Source organism: Vicia villosa, linkage group LG5, assembly GCF_029867415.1.
Source record: "Vicia villosa cultivar HV-30 ecotype Madison, WI linkage group LG5, Vvil1.0, whole genome shotgun sequence".
Classification (NCBI taxonomy): Eukaryota; Viridiplantae; Streptophyta; class Magnoliopsida; order Fabales; family Fabaceae; genus Vicia; species Vicia villosa.
In genome coordinates, this window is record NC_081184.1 from 112,332,912 (window position 1) to 112,357,013 (window position 24,102).

At 35.7% G+C, this 24,102-nt stretch overlaps 1 long non-coding RNA gene across 1 annotated transcript; it reads left to right on the forward strand.

Moving 5' to 3' along the window:
• The first annotated feature begins 19,577 nt into the window (after positions 1-19,577).
• LOC131607062 (uncharacterized) lies at positions 19,578-21,720 on the forward strand. Its single transcript, XR_009285188.1, has 5 exons — positions 19,578-19,946; positions 20,040-20,132; positions 20,369-20,431; positions 20,654-20,847; positions 21,480-21,720. It is a non-coding gene; the product is annotated as an uncharacterized LOC131607062 (long non-coding RNA).
• Positions 21,721-24,102: the final 2,382 nt, after the last annotated feature.

Consider the following 24,102-nt stretch of genomic DNA (forward strand, 5'->3'; position numbering starts at 1 on the left):
AAGGGAAGGTTTAAAGCACCCTTTGTATCCATGGTTATCCATGGGCTCTTAATTGCTTAGCTTACTTTTGAATTGTTTGAAATGTTTGAAGTGTCGTGTGTGTTCAGAAAAGATTTTTGAATAAGGACTTTAGATTGTAAATAAGCGTAGCCTTTTGGAAATCGTTTTGAAAAGGAGGTGATAAAAGTAACTTGAATTTTAGATCAAGCAACTAGTAGCAACTACCCTAAGTTTTAAAATTTTTTCTTTTAGCTTTTCAGGGCTATCCATACCATAGAAGGGTAGGAAGTCCTTTTATTGGATGTAAAGGGTCATCAGAGTTATCGTTCGCTATAAGACTGACCTGCCATAAAGAGGGCAGGTAGTCTAAGGGAAGGATAAAATAGTCATTTTAGGCAACCAATGAGGATACCTCAGCAATTGAAAGGGACTATCATCATTATATCGTAGGCAACCTCGAGGGACAAGATCATACAACCGAAGGCAACAGAACTTATGATCTTTTAGTGATGATAATGAACTGAGGGCAACATTTGCTAAGGTATCCTCTTATCCGAGGGACTTGACTATTTTTAAATTCACAAGGCAACAGACAACAAGGCAACAAGAGGGGTTACCATTAAAGGTGTGTGGGTGCACAATCACGTGGTTGATTCAGATATATTATCTTGTAATTATGCAAACTAAATTCATTAGCAGGCTTGTCACTCCCTAGATTACTAACCACGCAGTTAATATAAGCAAAATTAAAGACAGAAATTAAAAGTCCTACGCTATTAGATCTTTGATGGTAGATCGTTCTGGAATCGTCTGAGGTATCAGCTTTAGATCTTTGATGGTAGATCGTTCTCGAACCGTCTGAGGTATTAGCTTTAGATCTTCGATGGTAGATCGTTCTGGAACCGTCTGAGGTATCAGCTTTAGATCTTCGATGGTAGATCATTCTGGAACCGTCTGAGGTATCAGCTTTAGATCTTTGTTGCTTGTTTTTGAGTTGATAAGTGATTTGAAAGGAGAGATCTCTTCAGAATGAATCCTTGGCTTGATTATATCTGAGAGGACTGCTTATTTGAATAGAGTTCAAGGGGAACACTGTATGTGATTGAGAACATCTTTGTTGAAGACATCCGTCTGCCTGAAAAATCAAGTTAGTGATATGCAATGGCATGATGTATGTAATGCATGAGATTCTCTAACTAAAGGAGAAATATGCATGTTATGTATGCGTTTGTCATGAAACATTATATGTTGTGTATGAATATGTGTATGACGTATGATGTATGATGTATGATGTATGATGTATGATGTATGGTTGGGAAAATAAATCCCAGCTTAGTCAGTCATCTGGAGATGAAGGTATTGTGATTGTTGATGATCTTTTGTCGTCTTGTTTGAATACCCTCGGCTGGGAACCCTTTTTGAGAACCATGGTGCTCTGTTGAAGGATCTTTGACTACCGTTTGGGGATGAAAGGTAATTTGAAAGTTCTGATTTTGATGCCCTTTAAAGTGGGAATGAGGAAGATGCATAATCCTCCGATGCACTATCTGACCAAGTCCTGGTGTAGAGATCACACCTTCTGGGGATAACAATCTGGAACAGCCCTGCTGGGGAATAAGATTTCTCGAATCACTTTGTTGGAGAGAAAAATCTTATTGAGGAATTTGCTGAGAAATGCATCTCTGTTGGAGATTTTTCTTCTAATGCTGGTTTCGGGATGATGTTCAAATGATTGGGACATTACTTGAATGCTATTCCTGTTTTTCCTGGTAAACATCAATCATATTCAAATACACATGTTCATTCAAAATTATCATTGGGACGTTTACGTATTCAAAACAGAAAAAGTGAAAATGTTGATTTTGAGCCTAGACTGCATTGATTTCTGAAAAAGAGCCACGATAGGCTGATTAGTACAGGGAGACAACAATCCTAGTAGTAGGAAATTGTCATAAAGCTTTTGAAAAATATTTATAAAGTGAAATAGCTATGTGAAAACAATCTAGTCAAGTTTCAATTCTGCTATTGCCAATCTGTCTTCGAGCATCTCATCCCTCACTTATTGGAAGAAAGTAATTGGACTGATCGGTGTCTTCGATGTATTGAATTTTGAAGGTGAGTAGGCAGCTGAACGGAACATAGTTGTACGCTTTATTCCCTAAGTTTTGCCTAGGCTGCCTTTTCAGGTTTTCAGCCTACCGGGATAGTATTATTTAGTCTCTAATTTTTGCCTGGACCGCCCTTTCGGGTTTTCAATCCACCGAGACGCTCATTTTTTTTGCCTAAGTTGCCCTTTCAGGTTTTCAACTTAGCGAGCTTTTCTTTTCAAGCGAAGTATTTTTTGACTATGTCTGCATTTACAGGGTGTGGGAAATCCTCGCCATCCATAGTGGTAAGCAACATGGCACCGCCGGAGAATATTTTCTTGATTACAAATGGTCCCTCATAAGTGGGAGTCCACTTGCCTCTGGGATCACCTTGTGGTAAGATGATGCGTTTGACAACCAAGCCACCAGTTTGGTATGCCTGACTTTTGACTTTTTTGTTGAAGGCTTTAATCATACGCTTTTGGTACAATTGACCATGACAAATAGCTGCGAGCCTTTTCTCATCAACCAAGTTTATCTGGTCCAACCGAGTCTGAATCCAATCGTCTTCGTCTAGATCGGCTTCTTTCATAATCCTTAGGGAAGGAATATGAATTTCAATTGGAAGAACTGCCTCCATACCATAGACTAAGGAGAATGGAGTTGCCCTTGTCGAAGTACGCGCAGATGTGCGATAACCATGAAGAGCAAAAGGTAACATCTCATGCCAGTCTTTGTAGGTTACTATCATCTTTTGTATGATTTTCTTGATGTTTTTATTGGCAGCTTCCACTGCGCCATTCATCTTTGGTCGATATGGAGAAGAATTATGATGTTTGATCTTGAACTGTGTGCAAAGTTCAGTAATCATTTTGTTATTTAGATTTGTGCCATTGTCTGTGATGATCCGTTCAGGGATGCCATACCGACAAATGAGATTGTGCTTGATAAATTGGGCCACAACATTTTTGGTGACAGAAGCAAAAGAAGCTGCTTCTACCCATTTAGTGAAGTAATCAATAGCGACCAGGATAAAGCGATGTCCGTTGGAGGCAGTAGGCTTGATTTCTCCAATCATATCAATACCCCACATTGCAAAAGGCCAATGAGCCGTCAGGACGTTTAACGGAACTGGAGGTACATGTACTTTGTCGGCATATATCTGACATTTGTGACAGGTTCTGGAATGATGATGACAGTCTGTCTCCATGGTAGACCAGTAATAACCTGCTCTGAGGATCTTTTTAGCCATTGTGTGTCCACTTGAATGAGTACCAAAGGCACCATCATGTATGTCTTCCATAATCTGTTCCGCTTCCTTCTTGTTTACACAACAAAGTAAAGTCGAGTCATGGTTGCGTTTGTATAGGGTCCCATTACTTAGAAAGAATTTGGCAGCAAACCTCCTTAGAAACTTTCTGTCGTTAATGGACGCCCCTTCAGGGTACTCCTGAGCTTCGAGATATCTTTTTACTTCATGGAACCATGGTTTTTCTTCTGTTTCTTCGGCATCGATCTCATTGCAATAGGATGGTTCATCTTGTCTGTAAATGGTGATCATCGGCGCCTCATTGTCCCATCTGACTTTGAACATGGATGACATGGTAGCTAAGGCATCAGCTAGTTGATTTTCCTCGCGTGGGATGTGTTCAAAAGTGATTTCTTCGAAATAAGGAATCAGACTCATCACATATTCTTTGTAAGGAATTAGATTCGGGTGCTTCGTGTCCCATTCCTCTTTGACTTGGTAAATTACCAAGGCCGAGTCTCCGTAGACCTTCAGGAACTTGATTCTTAGATCGATTGCAGCTTTGAGACCCAGAATACATGCTTCGTATTCGGCTATATTGTTAGTGCAGTTGAAGCATAACCTGGCAGTGAATGGTGTATAACCTCCTGCAGGGGAAATGATCACAACTCCGATGCCATTGCCAAGTGCATTAGAAGCTCCATCAAAAACCATAGTCCATCGGGATCCTGGCTCGGGTCCTTCTTCCGGTTCTGGTTGTTTGTAGTCATTAACTAGCATAATGTCCTCGTCTGGGAAGTCAAAGTTTAATGTTTGATAATCATCCACTGCCTGGTGAGCCAGATGATCAGCTACCACACTTCCTTTGATTGCTTTTTGTGAAGTGTATTGAATGTCATACCCTGTTAAGATCATTTGCCATCTTGCTATTCTTCCAGAGAGAACAGGTTTTTCGAACACGTACTTGATAGGATCCATTTTGGAGATTAGGAAAGTGGTGTGATTTAGCATATACTGTCTTAGTCGGCGAGCCGCCCATGCTAAGGCACATCAAGTTTTTTCGAGTAGTGAGTATCTTGTTTCACAATCGGTAAACTTTTTGCTAAGATAGTAGATTGCATGCTCCTTTCGGCCGGACTCGTCATGTTTCCCCAGTACACACCCCATTGAATCTTCTAACACAGTTAGGTACATTATCAGAGGTCTTCCTTCCACTGGTGGTAACAATATTGGCGGTTTTTGGAGATACTCTTTGATTTTGTCAAAGGCTAACTGGCATTTGTCATTCCACCTTTCCACTTGATCTTTCTTCAACAGTTTGAAGATTGGCACACAAGTAGTAGTCATGTGGGCGATAAATCGGGCGATGTAATTCAGACGTCCCAAGAATCCTCTGACTTGTTTCTCGGTACGGGGTATAGGCATTTCTTGAATGGCTTTGACCTTGGCAGGATCAACCTCAATACCTTTGCTACTGACGATGAAACCTAAGAGTTTGCCGGATCTTACTCCAAAGGTACACTTATTTGGATTCAGTCGCAACCTGTATTTCTTGAGTCTGTCAAACAGCTTGTGTAGATGACCCGGATGTTCTTCTTCGGTGTTGGACTTTGCAATCATATCATCGACATACACCTCTATCTCCTGATGAATCATATCATGAAATAGATCTACCATTGCACGTTGATAGGTTGCTCCTGCGTTCTTTAAACCAAAGGGCATTACTTTGTAACAAAAAGTTCCCCAGGGTGTTGTGAAGGTTGTTTTTTCCATGTCTTCGGGTGCCATCTTGATTTGATTGTACCCTGAGAATCCATCCATAAAGGAGAATACCTTGCATTGTGCGGTATTATCAACCAGTACATCGATGTGAGGTAAAGGGAAATCATCTTTGGGGCTTGCCCGGTTCAGATCTCTGTAGTCTACACACATTCTGACTTTCCCGTCTTTTTTAGGTACGGGCACGATGTTAGCTATCCAAGGAGGATAACTTACAACTTTCAGGAAGCCGGCATTGAATTGCTTTTCAACCTCGTCTTTGATCTTTTTTGACATATCAGGCCTACTCCTTCGTAGTTTCTGCTTGACTGGAGTGCTACCTTCTTTGATTGGCAGGCGATGAACTACAATGTCTGTGTCAAGGCCAGGCATATCTTCGTAGGACCAGGCAAATATCTCGACGTAGTTTTGCAACATTTGAATCAGTCTTTGCTTGACACTGTTTTCTAAATCAGCCCCTATTTTGACTTCTTTCTTTTCTTCGTTGCTGCCCAAGTTGATAACCTCAATTGGTTCCTCATGACACTGTATAGCCTTCTCTTCTTGTTCTAGCAGCCTTGCAAGTTCTCTTGGTACTTCACAATCTTCCTCACTTTCGTCCTCAGTTTGGTAGATCGGATTTTCAAAGTCATGACGGGCAATAGCAGAATCGTTATTGACTGGATCCAAAGTGAATGTGAATCTGCATTTATTTATGTGGGTGTGTGTAAGAAAACATAGCTATTTGAAAAGAAAAGAAAGAAAAAGGATCACAAAATTTGAATATGCAAACGTCCCATGATTTTATTGAATGCACATGCTCATGATATGATAAACCCTTATAAAAGGACCAGTGTGCTTTGGGCAAGGCACACGGCTTTCAAGCTCATGGTTCGATAGTACAGGAACCATTTTTATCTTTGCATAATATACACAGCGAAGACAGAAAATTGCATTTACTCCTGATCAAAGGAGATCACATCCTCAGCTTCCCAGTTGTTCAATCCATTGTTGTGAGCAGGGAGTATCCAGCTGTTCCAGTTGCCGTTGTCTTCTTCATCTTCCACAGCATTGATTTCATTAGTGGGGAAATGAGCCGGTGATCATTCGGGATAAGTGATATACTCTGCTGGATACGAGAGCCCAGGCTGAGATATCTCTGTTGGCCGAGCGAGATACTCGATAAGGCCGTCCCATCCAGTCGGGATGATGTTTTGGATAGAGACTTGTGTATCCTAGTGAGGGGTGTATTCTGACAGAAAGTAACCCTCGTTATTTGGTGTTTCCCTGGCTTCTTCGAGAGTGAAATTGTCGTCGTAATGTTCATCCCATCCAGTTGGGACAATGTCTTCCATGGCGATTTGTGAGCTCGGAGGAGCGGAGTATTTCACCATAAAGTCATATTTGCCACTTGGCTCTCCTAGCGTATCCCATACTTCTTTAGGTGGATTTTGATATTGCTGAGTGCTGGGACTTGTGAGACTTTTGTCATTTTCAAATTGATCACCCCATCCAGTCGGGGTAATATCTTCCATAGCAATAAAAGAATTCTGAGGTGCGGTATATTGATAATTATACCCGCTGCTTGGTTCTCCCAAAGTATCCCACATTCCCATGGGAAAGGGTGGAATTTCATCTGGATATGGCTGAATGATATGGTTCAAGAACACTCCATCGTCTTCAATAGCATTCACTCCTTGCCTGATGAAATGTGACATTAGTCCTCTAGAACAAGGACTTTGATCATTCTTTTGAGTTCCACTATCATAGCCCATGCCTAGCTTGTCGGACTTGTAAGGTATATCGAGGAGCTGTCCCCATACTGTGCAATCACCTTTTTCGATCACAGCTTTGGCATCTTTGAGAGAAGCCATAGTTGTAGTTGGAGTAGCAGAAATATGCTTGGTAGTAGAGACATCTGGAGAGACCACCTCAAAAGATTGGCAAGGAGTTTCGATGAATTCGTCATCCAACTCAACATATTTGGAATTGCTCAGGTGACTAACCACATATTCCTCTTCGCCATAAACTGTGACAATCTTTCCTTTTACTGGATATTTCAACTTCTGATGCAGGGTAGAAGTTACAGCATTTGCCCCATGAATCCAAGGGCGTCCAAGTAAACAGGAATATGCTGGGTGAATTTCCGTTACGTAAAAGATAGAATCAAAGATCCGAGAGCCTACTCTGATTGGGAGATTCACCTTTCCGTACACTGTTCTTGTTGACCCGTCAAAGGCTCTTACCACAACATCGCTTGGTTGTAACACAATTCCTTCGAAGTCAAGCTTTTCCAGTACTGTTTTTGGTAACACGTTCAAAGAAGAACCGTTATCTACCAGCACATGAGATAGAGTGGTGCCATTACATTCAATGGAGATATGTAGGGCTTTATTGTGATTCTTTCCAGCAGGGGTTAGATCAACATCAGAGAAACCGAGGCCATTATTTACTGTTAGATTGGCAACACAATTTTCAAATTGATCGACTGAAATCTCTTGAGGCACATGCGCAGCTTTCAGGAACTTCATCAGAGCTTTGGCATGAGCTTCTGAATACTTTAGCAGAGACAGCATTGAGATTTTTGAAGCAGTGTGCCCCAGTTGTTCGACAATATTGTAATCACTCTTGCAGATGATTTTCAATATTTCCTCCATTTCTTGCTTTGATGGATCCTCAGCAGTGATCTCCACCGGTATTTGAACTGGTTCAACTTGTGGCTCTTTGCCTCGAGCGTTGACATCTTGATTAGGAATTGGGACCTGGATTGGATTAGCAGCAGCATTTGGAGAAATTTCTGGTGAAAAAATCCTTCCACTTCTCGTAATCTTACTGGTACCCACAATATTATCCACAGTTGGAGCAGTTAACTTCGTGGCCTCTTCAGTCGAGGTATCTTGTTTAACTCCATGGACATAAACATTAGTGTCGTAACCCCACGGGACAGCTTTGTCTGAGGAGTATGGAAATGGAGTTGGACTAGCAATGATTACTGATGCCACTTTGAGTGTAGCAGAAATTTTGAAAGGAGCCTTGGCAGAGATTTTGAATGGTAAGTTGGAAACCACTGAGACATCCTCTATTCTCATCCCATTTGCAAAGACTTCGCATAAAACGTCCATAGAAGGGAGCCTCTCAAACATAATGATACGGCGATCCATCCATTTTTGAATTCCCATTCTCAGATTTTCACAACCATTGGGCAGGTATGAGCAATAAAAGCAATCAGGGTCACAACCTGGAAAGTAACCAGCTTGGATTAGCTTTCCTTTGACTTCGAGGAGCGGAGTTGACAATTCGGTCACATCATAGATGTAAACAGTGTCTAGGATAGCGTTAACAGTTTTGTCATGCTTCGGCATAGGTGCCGTGATGACATTTGGAGTTTCTGGAGGATCGAACTCAATTTCCCCAGCATCTATCATGTCTTGTATTTTATTTTTCAGGGTCCAACAGTGATCTGCGTCATGTCCTGGACAGTTTGAGTGATACGCACACGTTGCATCGGGGCGATAACTCGGAGAGGAAGTGTTGACATTCTTTGGAGGATCTTTTAATGTGATCAGATCTGCTTTTAGCAAATGCTGCAATGCCTGAGAGATCGGCATATTGATTCTGGTGAAATTTCTTCTTGGCGCATCTGGTCGACGCGTATATTTTGGCTATTGATCTTTTTGAGGTGCAGATGCGGAGATCAGAACTGCCCCTACAGATTGGTGCTGCTCACTTTTGCGACCTTTCTGAATTTGCATTGTATTGACCTCATTTCTCCCACTGATGGGCCTTTTTGTAGTACCAGAGGAAGAGCCTATTTGAATTTTTCCATTTTGAATGCCGCTTTCGACACGTTCTCCAGTCAATATCAGGTCAGTGAAACCTGATGATGAGCTTCCCAGCAAATGACTATAGAAAGGGCCAGTTAAAGTGCCCATGAACATGTCGACCAGCTCGCGATCAGATAAGGGTGGTTGAACCCTTCCAGCCATATCTCTCCACTTTTGTGCATATCCTTTGAAACTTTCTTTTGGTGCCATGGACATGCCCCTTAGTTGAGTACGGGTTGGTGCAAGATCAGCATTGTATTGATACTGTTTGTAAAAAGCAGCAGCTAGATCTTCCCAGGTATGAACTTTGGTACTTTCCAGCTGGTAGTACCACTCGAGTTGTGTACCCGACAGGCTTTCTTGGAAGAAGTGAATCCACAATTTGTTATCTGCTGTATGAGGTTGTATCTTCCTTACATAGGACCTCAGATGTAGTTTTGGGCAAGAAACTCCATCATCTTTTGCAAAGACAGGAACTTTGAACTTTGGAGGGATAACAACATCTGAGACGAGTCCCAGATCATTGAAATCTAAGCCAGGTATTTTTTGTATCTCCATAGCTTTCATGCGTTCTTCCAACTGCTGGTACTTGTCATCATCCTATTCGTCTCCAGAATGATAATCCTCTTCATTAGAAGAGAGAGAGGGTTTGGCAGAACCCTGGTTGCTGTGATTGTCTCCTTGTTCACCATCACCGACTATTTCAGGGATCGGTGGCTTTTTGAACTTTTTGGCTGGGATTTTGATCTTTCTTTTCAGTTGGCTCAAGCCTACAGATCCTTTGGGCCTCTTTTTCTTTTTGATTATCAGGGCTTTCAGTTCTTGTTGTCCCTTTATCAATTCCAGAATTGCCACTTGAACTTGGGCGTTCTGTGCTTCGAGATTCTTGATGCTTGTTTCAGATTCCATCTCTTCTGACTGAAATAAACAGCGAGGAGATGAGAAATCCGTCATGTGAACCTGTTATGCAATGTGTATGAATGCAATGTATATGCAATGAATGAAATGTATATGCAATGAATGAAATGTATATGCAATGTTTTCAAGGATCTTAGAGTTTAGATTTGTTAAAACAAAAGAAAAACAAACATTTGTTAGTTAAACAATTTATTATTATTTTTTCTTTTTCTTTTTCTTTGCCTCATTCGGGCTTACAAAACAGAAATAAATAAAGAAAATGAAGGATCCCTCAGGTCTCCCATGGACGCTTTCTCTTTGCACCCAGGAATGTGTTGATCTGCTGCTCTTCTTGGAGTTGTCCGGTGAGCTCCAATAATCTTCTCTCATAGTCTTGACAGTGTGCTTTGAAGGTATCTCTTTCCTCTTTTAGTTGAACCCAAGATTTTTGCAACTCTTCCAGGTCAGTTGGCATATCCGGATGTAGAATAACTTGAGGTTCGTCTCCTTCGACTTTTGGCTCAATAGTCACAGGTAGAATAGCGGGATATGGCATGATGAGTTTCTGAGCATGAGCCCGAACCCATCTGAGGTAAGGTTCCATAGGAATAGAATTCCATTGTCCCAAAGTTTTGCTTTTTATTCTATAGACACTGCCCCACGCATGTATGAACCTTCGTCGATGTCTGTGGGAATCATCCTCGTAATCAAACACAATGCCCCGGATAATCATGTCATGAGGACCGTTGCTCCGTGCATATCCGAATTGGCGTAAAGCTAAAGAGGGATTGTAAGTGATGCCTCCTTTGATGCCAAGTAGTGGCACATTAGGGTACTCTCCACAATGATCAATATTAGTAATGTCTCTTTGAAAGAAGTTGTTCCACCAGATATCTGAATGAGACAAAGACATAATCCTGCGAGACCATTGCATTCTTTGTTCATTTCTCAACACTGATCGGGGAAGATGAAATGTAAACCATCTAGCTAGTAGTGGTATACAGCACATAAGAGTTCCTCGTTTCTTCATGGTACGAGTGTGTAGAGAATGTAGAATGTCTCCCAGCAATGTTGGTACCGGGTTACGGGTTAGGAAAAGGTTGATGATGTGCACACTTATGAATTGGTCGGGATTAGGGAATAAAACCAACCCATAGATCAAAAGAGCCACAACCTCCTCAAAAAATGGGTAGCTTTTGTTTTCTAGTAGTAATCGAGCCTTTTCCATTAAGAACTTAGCAAGCAAACCCTTAACTCCACTCTTTGTTTCCCAATTGGACTCGATTTCTGACTTTCGCAAATGTAAAGCAGCAGCAATGATTTCAGGTTTTGGAATCCTTTCTAAACCAGTGAAAGGTAGTTGATCTCGAACAGGTAATCCAATTAGTTCAGAGAATTCTTCCAAGGTGGGTACCAACTGGTAATCAGGAAAGGTGAAGCAATGATGTTCGGGATCAAAGAACTGGAACAGGACCCGTATCATGTCTTCTTCAAATTTTGAGGTAACCAAATGGAGTAGGTGACCGTGCTTTTCAGTGAATTGAACATTCCTGGGGAATTCTGATACTAAGTTTTTCAGTTCAGATGGCACCGTTGAGATGTTGATTCGGATGTAATCTCTGGTGGCGGGAGCCATTACCTGCAAAACAAAGGTAAACTCTTTGATCCTTGAAATGATTAGTGAGAAAATGATATGCTTATGATGCTTATGATGTTTATGATGTTATGATGTCAAACATGTGGCACACAAAAACAAATCAAACAATAGCCTTAAGTTTAAAGGCTTGCATGAAGCTGATAGGTGATACCCTCCCCACTGAAGTTGAGATGGTTAAAACCTGTCCTAGAATAGTATTCGGGTTCTATGATCCTTGGAGGTAACATCTTAATACGGCGCTCGGACGGCCGATCAAAATATTCCTCGAGGATAACTAACTTCGATCAATTTCAAAGCTAGCCACTTAATAGGCCACAAGTCAAGTTCAACTAAAAGGTTCTAAGACAAATTAATGTTTAATGATATTTCGGAAGCCTAATATACTCCTTGATCGTTTTCAAGGGATATCAGTATAAACCAAAGTATCGCACTAACGGTGACTACCAGATCAACCGTATCGGTACATGCCGTACAATTTCCTTGGTCTATTGTCACATACTTAAGGTATCTCGAGATTCGGGTTAGAATCTTTCACACCAGCAAAAATACCCAAACATCCTTTGAAAAATAGAGCAATCAAGTCAAACAATTGAAAACATCAGAATGATCTATTCTCTAAAGGTAACCCCTTTTGAAAACATTTTGTTTTTAGAAAGTAAATCCCCAGCAGAGTCGCCAGTTCTGTCGCCCTCGGTTTTTTGCCATACCTCTCGTGGAGAGATACGCGAACTGACTCTTTTTTGTTCCTGCTTTTGTATTTTTGAAAATCAGAGAGTCGCCACCGACCTTTTATTTTATCCAATTAAGGAAAGGTTTATAAAAGAAACAGAAAAAAGACCTTTAAGAAATTCTGGGTAAGGGGGTAGGTTATACAAAGGGAAGGTGTTAGCACCCTTTGTATCCATGGTTATCCATGGGCTCTTTAATTTGCTTAGCTCACTTGTTTTCAATTACTTTTCTATTGCCTTGAAATGCTCGTATGTGGTTTCAAATACCTTTGTAAATTGACTTTGTAATGATCCTTGTGCGGATGTATACAAAGTGTTTTTATCTTTCAAAAGATGTTTTTTTGAAAAAAGAACGTTAACTTCGTAATGATCCTTGTTTGGATATATACAAAGTATTGTCTTTTTGAAAGTTTTATTTTGAAAAACAATGATATATGAGAGATTTGTTTGTTTTGATTTGAGCAAGCAAATTAGGAGGTCTACCCTGAGTTATAAGGTCTTTATCCTATTTCCTTTAAAAATCTATCCTTTCACCGGATATAAACAAAAGTTCGATTTTGTACTCGAAATAGTAGAATTTGATTGAAAAGAATGAGAAAAGGGATTACCTTAAGAGGTGCAAGTGTGATTGTGTTTAGATTCAGATATTTTATCTTTGACATACACGCAGTTTATATGTGCTGGAATTTAAAATGCGGAAATGTAAAATGCGGAAAGTAAATCTACGCTATTACATCGATTGTGCAGGAAATGTAAATTACGCTATTTACATGAATTTGACAACCTATACACTTGATCTAGGAGTTTAAAGTGCAAGAAAATAAAAGAAGTGTTTTTGGATTTTTATGATTGATTTTAATTATAATTAATGCATGATTAATTTAATTAAAATGAGGAAAAGATGGAAATAAAATTTAAACCTAAAAAATTAAGTTTAAAATATGTTCAAAATGCTTGTTAATTAATTTTAAAACAAAACTAATTTTTTTGGAATTTTTGAAATTGATTTGAAATTTATTAAGTTAATTAACACATAATTATACAAATAATTACACAAATAATTAAAACTTAAAGAGAAAATTATTCTAAATATGTACAAAATTAGTTTATAATATATAAACAATATTTAATATAAAGAACAATTTTTTTTATGATTTTTTTGATTGGTTAAGATAATTAAAAAGAAAATATATAAATATATATTAATTAATTATGCAAAATAGCCTTAATTTAAATAAAATATTAATATTTTTATGTCTAAAAATAAATAAATATTTTATCAGATTAAAACTAAAAAATAAAATATTTTTGGTGTTTTGTGATTGGTTGATTTTAATTAAAATGCAAAGTATAGAGATTATTAATTAAAATATGCAGGGGGGTGTATTAAGTGAATCTGAAAAAGAACTGAATTTAGTTCAAAAGATGCATTTGGGCCAGAAACCAGGGGTGTAGAAATCACTTCGTATAGGCCCAGTCCACTTGTTTCTTTTTTTTTTCTTCTGAATTTGAATTATGTGGGGTCCACGTTTTTAAACCAGAACCAATCATGTTATAACATTTTGCCACGCGAGCCATAGACTTATTGACCAGCCAATAGGAGCGAGGGAGGAAGCCACGCATGCAGTCAACCATGCCCTAGCCTTGCTGACCACCAGAACAGTGTTTTCCGGTTGTCTTCTCCGGCGAGGTGGTTTTCAAAACCTGCGAAATCGTTAGTTTAAACACCAAATGAAGACCCTACCCCCTAAATCGAGGTCTGGGAATCCAATGGTGAGGTTAGTTTGGACTGAAAGTGCTTGTGTTAAGAGATTCGAAGAGAAACATAAACTCACGGTTGACAATGGCAACCTACGTTCTGGACGTTAGAACTCTCATGCTAGGGTTCAAACCTGACCTAATGGTTGTTACAAACTCAACCATAACCATTAGACATGATAACAACACATAAAATGAGAGTTTAAAATCAATGAAAGTTTACCAAATCGAAGAGTGAGAGAACTCGAGCTTCAGGCCTCTATGAACTTGGTTATGGATCTTAACTTGCTCAAATAAGTTCCAGGAAGTGATTTATGGACTTAGTTTGCTTTCAAACTAGCTGCAAATTTAAATACGAATTTTGAAGTTTCTTTGATTATTTTTGAAATATGAAGTGAGAAAATGATATGCTTGCTCTATTTCGTGTCTCTCCCTTACATTGATGAAGTATGCTACCTAATTTATAAGCTACATGGTGCTTAAAAACTAAGCTAAAAGCATTGATGAGCTTTGTTGAAACTTTGATTTTTAAATATTAAAAATCTTTGAAAATTTGACCAAGTCTTGCTCCTCTTCACTTCTCTTGCCTTGTACTCCCTCTTGTTGCAGAAAATTGAAGATTCTTTGGTGAGTCATGCTTAGAAATTAAGCTATGCATTATCCTTCCATTTTCCTTTTTCAATTTAATGTTAATTATGATAAAATTAAATCAAAAATGGAACAAAAATGATGTGGGCTTTGTCTTGGTCGTGGGAGGCCCATTATATCATGGTAAACATGTTTGAACTATGAAAACTTGGCCCCATTTGGAAAAAATACATTTTTGATCAATGTTGGTTTTATGCATTTTCCCAAAATTTAGCCAACTTCAACAAGGTGTAAATCCCTCAATATTTATCATATGAAGGAGATCTTGCACTTTTTGGAAACCTGAAAGAGTCCTCTAACCAATGTCTTTGGTCTCATGTCAAAATGATTTTCTATGCTCCTTGTGTGTCCTTTTGAAAAAAGTGTCTTTTTGTTGACTTTGAAAATGACCTGTAATGTCTTGGTTCATATTTTTCAAATGGTGAATCAAATGATCATGGGACCAATTGCATTTGAAAGATAATTGAATTTCCTTCACAATGAGATTTGGTTTGAATTTTTTGGATGAAGGATGAGAGAGTTATGACCAGTCAAAGTTCAGTTGACTTTTTAGGAGAAAACCCTAATTTTGAATCTTAGGGTTTTGTTGATTTTTGATCTTTCCTTGATGAATTATGATCATCCAATGATCAAATGATGAATCCTTTGACAAAATATGGATGTTGACAAAAAATTTCATTTTTGACTGTCTGTTGACTTTTTTGGTCAAACGGGTCGTCTGTTGACTGTTTGAGCTACTGACTGTGCGTCTGAGCGGATTGAAGTTTGAAAATTTGTATGATGGTACTTTGAGATATATGGAGGTCCAGGAAATCCATTTGAGGTCTCAAAAACTTGTTTCTCCTGAAAAAACAATAAACCCTAATTAGAGACTGTTTGTGTAGGAGACAGTTAAGCGTACCTGATTTTTGTGCAGTGCTGAGTCTCTGCTAATCATGTGATATTCAGAAGACTTCTAGAACAAAAATCTTGGAACTTTTGAAATGCAAAAAGTTTGATTTGATTGATGGTAGAAAACACGGAGAATTGCACTGTCAACGGTTTGACTGCCAACTGACTGTTCAGGCATGTAACAGTTAGTGAAAATTCAACAGTCAAAGTTAATTTTCTTTTTGTTGTTTTTGTTTTATGTGAAAGATGAAAGTTTATTTACATGACTTGTTAAAAAACACAGACATAATAAATAACTAATATTTACTGTACGCGAGCAAAATTACCGATAACCCTGAAAATCATTTAATGCACAGAAAAATAAATATTTAACTGGCAGAAAACACACAAAATATTATCTGAATAATTAAGCAACAGTATGACAAATAGTACAACATTTAATACTGACAGTACAAACATTACATACTATAATGAACGGTACGACGAGTAAACGGTACATTTAAGAAAATAAGAGATACGACAAACTTTAAGAATGACGATTAATAACCCATGCTATGACCAACAGAAAATAGATGATCGGGAGTGTAACCATCGCAGGTCCATATTTTTCAGGACTATGCAGACAGAAGAAGGACATGATCACCGTAGCAATGGTGATGACCATAAGAAAACACGTTTCCATCCGCTTCGCCATTTTGCCGGGGAGGAAGAGAGAATGAATATGAAGTAGAAATTTGAGAGATGAGTTAGAATTTGATGTGAGATTTTATGGAAAAAATGAGAGGTATTTATAGAATGAAAATAAGGATACAGACGTTGGGGAATGAAGTGATTCCGTACAAAAGGAAAATTTGAGTGGAAGTAAGATTTGAAAGAAAGTGTATGATAGTGTTGGGAAAAAGAGAGATGTGTAGAATAAAGTTAAGATTTTATTTTTGAAAAAGAGATTTGAAAAGAGATTTTGAAAATAATGGAATATAGTACAAAAATTTAGTGGGAGACAAGAATTAGTAATAATTTACTTGTTACCAGTACAGTCTGAATCCCGGACTCTGCGCCTGCAAAAGATTTATCTCTGTACCAATTGTGTCAGTACTATTTATCTGTAAATAAATATCAAATAAATAGCGTGTGTGAAGTAATAAACAGTAATTGGCGTTTGCGTAAGAATAAATTCAACAGCGAGCCAAAATACTGTATAAAAAATTCTAAAAACTAAGTATTTCATATGTCAGGATATTTATGAAATAAAAATCCATGATTATATGAAACTTCTAATTTTTAGATTGAAGTTTTCTTGAAAAAAGATGCGGGCAAATTTTGGGGTATAACAGTTTGGAACACGAAGAACGTGAAAGAGGAACAAAGAGGAAGAGACCAAAGATCAAGAAATTTGGCTAAGGTAAGGGGAGACTCTTCTCTAATACGGTGGGAAAACTGACTTTAAAGAAATGTCGCAGTGAGCAAGAGTCGCCACCGACTTTTATTTTATCCAATTTATAGAAAGGCTAAAAGAACAGAAAAAAACCTTTTTGAAAGAGATTGAGTTCGGGGGGTAAGTTATACAAAGGGAAGGTTTAAAGCACCCTTTGTATCCATGGTTATCCATGGGTTCTTAATTGCTTAGCTTACTTTTGAATTGTTTGAAATGTTTGAAGTGTCGTGTGTGTTCAGAAAAGATTTTTGAATAAGGACTTTAGCTTATAAATACGCGTAGCCTTTTGGAAATCGTTTTGAAAAGGAGGTGATAAAAGTAACTTGAATTTTAGATCAAGCAATTAGTAGCAACTACCCTAAGTTTTAAAATTTGTTCTTTTAGCTTTTCAGGGCTATCCATACCATAGAAGGGTAGGAAGTCCTTTTATTGGATGTAAAGGGTCATCGGAGTTATCGTTCGCCATAAGACTGACCTGCCATAAAGAGGGCAGGTAGTCTAAGGGAAGGATAAAATAGTCATTTTAGGCAACCAATGAGGATACCTAAGCAATCGAAAGGGACTATCATCATTATATCGTAGGCAACCTCGAGGGACAAGATCATACAACCGAAGGCAACAGAACTTATGATCTTTTAGTGATGATAATGAACTGAGGGCAACATTTGCTAAGGTATCCTCTTATCCGAGGGACTTGACTATTTTTAAATTCACAAGGCAACAAACAACAAGACAACAAGAGGGGTTACCATTAAAGGTGTGTGGGTGCACAATCACGTGGTTGATTCAGATATATTATCTTGTAATTATGCAAACTAAATTCATTAGCAGGCTTGTCACTCCCTAGATTACTAACCACGCAGTTAATATAAGCAAAATTAAAGACAGAAATTAAAAGTCCTACGCTATTACAATAAACACCTGTGGGCAGAAAAATAAAGGCAGAAATTTAAAGGCAGAAAAATAAAACCCTAATTAAACTATTACATCCCGTGAGCAGTTACATAATATGGCAAAAATTTGCGGAGAAAGAAATAATTAAGTAGATGATAACCCTGCTGGGCATTAGGCAATAAAAATAAAAATAAAAATTATAATAGGCATAAATTGTCATACCCCAAAATTTGCCCAATCAGATCTATGTCTTTTAAGTCATCAAGGATCAAAATTAAGAGTCATGGGGTTTGACATTCTTATTGTCAAACCCGCTCTCTTATAAAATATCCTGAGACAAGATGGGGTGCAATTAACAGGTGCTTTGGGATCCAAACCTCGGGGCCCAATTATTACAAGGGTTTTATCCTTTTTTGGGGATTATAGTTTTTTTACTAACATTTGTTTTTATTAATTTTACTATTACTAATTATTAGTATTAATATTATTAATTTTACTAATTAATTATTGTTAATATTAGAATTGTCATTAGAGATTATTAGTGTTATTATTAGAATTAGTATTAATGTAAATATTATTATAATTATGATTTTTATAGTTTTTTATGATTAAATTAATTGGGCAATAGGCCCATTAGGTGTAGAAAGACCTAATCTAAACATTATAAATAGGGTGTTTTTTTTGTCAATTAGGGGAGGCCGATCTCCATTCACCACATTTGTACATACACACTAACAGACCATTCTTTAATCTTTATTCACTACGTAACTTTTCGACATTCACGTACAAACTCCAATTCTTCAGCACAATCATTTGGTTTCCACATTTTCTAATCACCATCTCACACATAACAGTGACCTTTCCCAATACTAACTTAAACTTCCTTGTCAAAATTGACTAACAACAAAACCTTCAAACCTGCAAGAACACTCAAACGCAGACGAAGCCACTACAAATGCCCCACCGACGCCGCAAGAAACGAAGTCAGCACTAGCTGCCACGATTCTGCCATGACGAGGCAGTCTCCTCCGACAAGTTCACCCGACGCAGATCCATCAGAATTCCATCTCAAAATCAGTCTTCCTCCGTGCCAAAAACGAAGTGAATCGCTTCATGGATCCACACGCCTCCGATACCAGCAAAACCTCCACGCAGATCCGAACCCAGCCACCACTGTCGTCACCCTGAAATCACACCACGACCGCCGTTTCCTTCGATTCATAGATTCTTCATTTTTCCGGTAAATCAATCTTCTAATTTCTGACTTTTGATCGTTGATTTGTTGCTATTATTATTGTTGCTTTGTTTCTGTTCGTTTCCGAAAAAGGAGTCTGAGAGAAGGAAGGATATGAAAGAGATAAGACATGAGTGAAAGTGAGAGTCTGCTACGTTATGTGTTTTGGTTCTTTATTCATTTTTTTTTATTTTAAGAAAATATTTGTTTCTATCATTATAATTATGTCTACTTTTAATATAATAAAGTACAATACATATGAAATTCTTTCAATATCCCTCTAATCTTTCAATTTGAGGGTGATAATCGGGGACACAACGGTAATTGGATCTCCTTTATTATTTTAATTAAAAATATATATTCCTTAATCATTGCATACCCTTTCAATTGTCCATTTTATTTTCCATCATTAATACTAACGTGAGGAAAGGTATTGGAATTGTGCAAATCTTCTTGGTTACAGCAAAACCAATTCAACACTTTTTCAATTTTTACACGTTTCTTCATTCCAATACACACATTTTTCATCTCTTTCCCTCTCCCTCTCTCTCTCTCTCAGACAAAACTTAACCCTTCTTTCTTTCTTTCTTTCTTTCTTCCATTTTCACTCCTCTCTCTTTTTCCTTCAAACCCTTGAACCACCGCCTGTTTACGGCCACCACACATCCGCCAACACTGTCACTCCGCTGCGCGGGACCAAACAACAACCACCACTTTCAGATTATACGCGATTATTTCTCTTTTCCTTTCACTCTATTGATTTCAGGGTTTGTGCTTCTAATCCTCATTGTTTTGATTTTCGATTTTAGGTTTTGCCATCAAAAAACATGTCTTATTGCTTATTTCTGACCACTGTGAATCGTATCCCTTGCAAGCTTATTATAAGGTATGTTTCTATCATGGTTTGTAACGACTTGATTTCGTTTTTACATTTTGCATCATTTTTTGTTCATTTTTGTTGTTTCTCTGTGTGATGTAGAGTATTTGAAAGAAGAAAACACTCAGATCCTGCAACAACAAACAAATTACATGAGTTTCAATTTTTCAATCTCTTCTTATTGTTGATTTAAGGGTATCTCATCACATACCTTACTGATTTTTCAATTTCTTATTATTTATTTTTATTTTTCTATTTCATTATTTAATTGTTCTTCCATTTTTGTAGTTGTCTTTGGCTCTACTGTGAAATTTCTCCATCTTTGGCTCCACAAATTTAGTTTGTGAAAATATTATAGATGTATGCTTGAAAATTGATATGAAGAGAAAGCAAATTAAAAGATATCTCATTCATGTTTTTTAACTTCATAGATTGCAATCATGGTGTTTGGAACAAACTTCATAGGTAAAGCAAACTGGAAGCCCTTACTTTCGGTAAAGCCTTTCCATCATTGGTGTTTATTTGTCTTAAATATCTTAACCACTTTTGTATTTGTCTAAAAACTTCATCTAACTTGGCTACACAAGAAGGTCCCTATGTGACATATATTGGCATCCCTTAAAGTAATGACATAATACATGAATGAACAAGAAGTGATTTTGGATATGGCTTCACTACAAACTTTTTGATTTTTTTCCTTACCTTTTCTTTTCCAGGTCAACAAAATGATGCAAACACTCTAACATTTTCTCAATATGATGCAATTGTTGCTGAACCTGAACAAGAACCAAAATCATATGGAAACTCACCACTTCCCTTAGCTGTAGATAGAACAAGAAGAAAAGATCCTTTAGATGGCTTCATTGTATACACTAATGAATGGAATATAAGTGACCACCATTATTGTGTTGTAAGTAACTTCATTCAACCCTTACTCTTTTTGTTCTTTTTTAGTTTCATGTTTTGTAGTATGAACATAGTTAGGTTTTTTTAAAGTGATTTTGGTTTTCTTCACTCAAACTTGAACTTTTTTATATTTGGTCTTATGTTGAACAAACTTGAACTCTTTGAAACTTCAATTAAGTTCTTTCTCCATTCATTTGTTCATAAATATTGAAATATCTAAGTCCTTCTAATTTACTTTAGCATAGTTAATCTTAACCTTTTTGGACCCTCACTAACACACCTCAATTTGAATATTTATATATCATACTTCAACTAATATATATATGTTTGTGCCAACCATCTATAAGTTTTGATTTTCAATACTCCTACCTCATTCCGTTGTCAAACTAAAAAATGTTATATTTGCAGTTCTTTTTGGCACTGAGTTGAATTACATGAGCTGAACTTAAGAATATTTGCAGTTCTTTTTGCCACATTTAGTAAATCCTTTCAAATCTTTTCAAAGTATTTTTATATATTTAAATGATTATGGAGACCAGAATTTTAATTCAAATTCAAAAATTTTGATTCAGAATGTTTTTTATATGTTACTTTATTGATTGTGTTTTGAGTTTGTTTTATTGGTTTTTGTTGAAGGGGATTTGAAGAAAATGTTGTCAGGACCAATTGGATTACATAATCAAGATCAAAAGTTGTTTTACAAAGACAAATAAAGAGATTCAAAGGCTTTTTTTGACATAGTTGGTGTAAAGAGATTCCAATTAAATTAAGCTTGATGCGACTATTGACAATATATTTACCACTTGAAGGACATCTTGCAGAATGTAGTTTGTTGCTGTTAGACATCTTCACATTTGAATTGGTCCCTTAAACTGACTTATCCCATAATTTATATTTTAAAATAATTCATTTAACAATATTATTATTTTTTATAAGATAATGAATTAATTATTGAATATTTACTGTCATGATGTTTTGCCCAATTTATTATCTCAAAATACTCCTTTTGTAGTCTAATTTGTTAATATCTTTCGTTTTTAATTGTCCAATCTTGGGTAATAATGATAAAATTAAATTGCATAAGAAAATAGGTTGCAATAAATTCTTCTTTTTTCATTGCAAGTTATTCCACTCCGGCATTATCTATAGTAATGATGGCTATTCATAATAATGATGGCCTATAGCATGCATGTGTCACTAGCGTGTAGTAAACTTTTCATACAATGTTTAACTCTTGGTTTTTCTTCCCATTAAATAAAACATTTAACTATTTCTTTGTTTATTTTATTTTATATAAAAAACTTCTCTAAATATAATTTGAGTTGAGTATGTGGGGTAAACCGCCCTGTTTAACTCGGTCCACGTAAATCCATAAATTTTTATATAACTCTAAGTAGATTAAATTAATATTTATATGACAATTATAATTTCAAATGTTTTTTCACTTTAATTTGCGTATCTTTTATATATATTTATTAACAATCGTTATATATTTATTTATTGCTTCATTAATCTAAACTACTAACAATAACACTATATAATTATACTAAATATAGTTTTATGTATAAATATTATTTATTTTTTTATGTTATTTTTTAAAATATATATAATTATACGAAATATAGTTTTATGTATAAATATTATTTATTTTTTATGGGATTAAAAATCTGCATTCCTTCCAACAACTTTATTCTAATTATTATGGTAGATGTCATTTTTAATTTCTCAACGGAATAAAAATGTGCAACAATTATCGTAGCTTTTAAAACAACACCAATTACAATTGGGGATTGCTTTTAAGAACATCAATTTACAAGATATCAATTGTCATTAATTTAAATAATCAATTTACAAGATTTTCTAAGATTGCGTTAATGTTTCTAATCTAATATATTTAATATTTAATATTTTTTAAATATTTTCTTCCTTTATTTCAAATGGATGCATTAATGTTTCTAATCAAATATAATTATTATTAGATTTTCTAAATACTTTTTTCTTTTATATAATCATCCTATTTTGCAATTTTTTATTATTGCTATTTCAAATAAAAATATGACTGGTGTCCAAGATTATAAACGAATAATATGTTCAAACTGATCCAATTAAACAATTATTTTCAATTTTGTGAGATAAATATGTGTTATTAATAACTATATTTACATTTATTTTCTATTAGATAATAAAATCATATAATATTAATAGAATCCATAAATTTACAATAAAGAAGAATTTAAAAATTATAGGCATGCCCGACGGGCCGAACCTATTTTTGTGACGGACCGACAAAATATTTACTTAAATTGAACGAATGTTAGAGATCATATGTTTAATGATTTATGAATCTCTATAGCATATAACTTTTAAATTACTACACAAATTTAACAACATAATATTATTCAATTCATTAAATCTAATCAAATTATTAAATCAATATGAGTAATTCTTTAAATTTTCAATGCAGAGATAAAACTTATATTTTGATTTTATTCAAATTATTTTATAATAATTAATTTTATATTTTGATTTGGTCTCAACAATATGCAAATCATATTTACACTTATTAATATGCAAATCATATTTACACTTATTAATATATAAACTAGCCCATTATTTAAAATATCTTGACTTTTAATTATTATAATTATAATATATTTATTTTGGGAAAGATAGTATATTAATTTTTAATGATGACATTTGTTTTTATATTAAAAAAATCAAATCATTTATATTATATTTGTTATAATAATAAATAGTATATTCATTGATTACTGTAATAGATCTATACATTAGTATTTTCCAACTATTTAAAAAAATGAAAAAAGAGGTACTTTTATTATAAAATAATTATCTTATTTTTAATAAAGACTACGAGAAGTGATTTATTTATATAATTTTTTAATTATAATATTCATTTCAATTACATAAACTTTATTCTCTTTTTTTTTAACTTTTTATTATAATATTCATTTGAATTGAAATATAATTCTTAATGCATATTAATTGTCAGATTTTATTAATATTTTGGACTATTGATTTACCCAATACATTGTTTCACTACTTTTATACAATTAGATTTTACCGTGTGTCATAACAACCGTAAAAAAATAGCACTTATTTTGTATTAAATAGAATGAAATCTTTTTATGTCATATTTTTTTATCTCATTAAACCGTATATGTTTTATTCCATTAATCAGTATATTAATTGTAATTTAATTAATAGTGTATATTAATGATTTATTTCCATATTCTTTCTC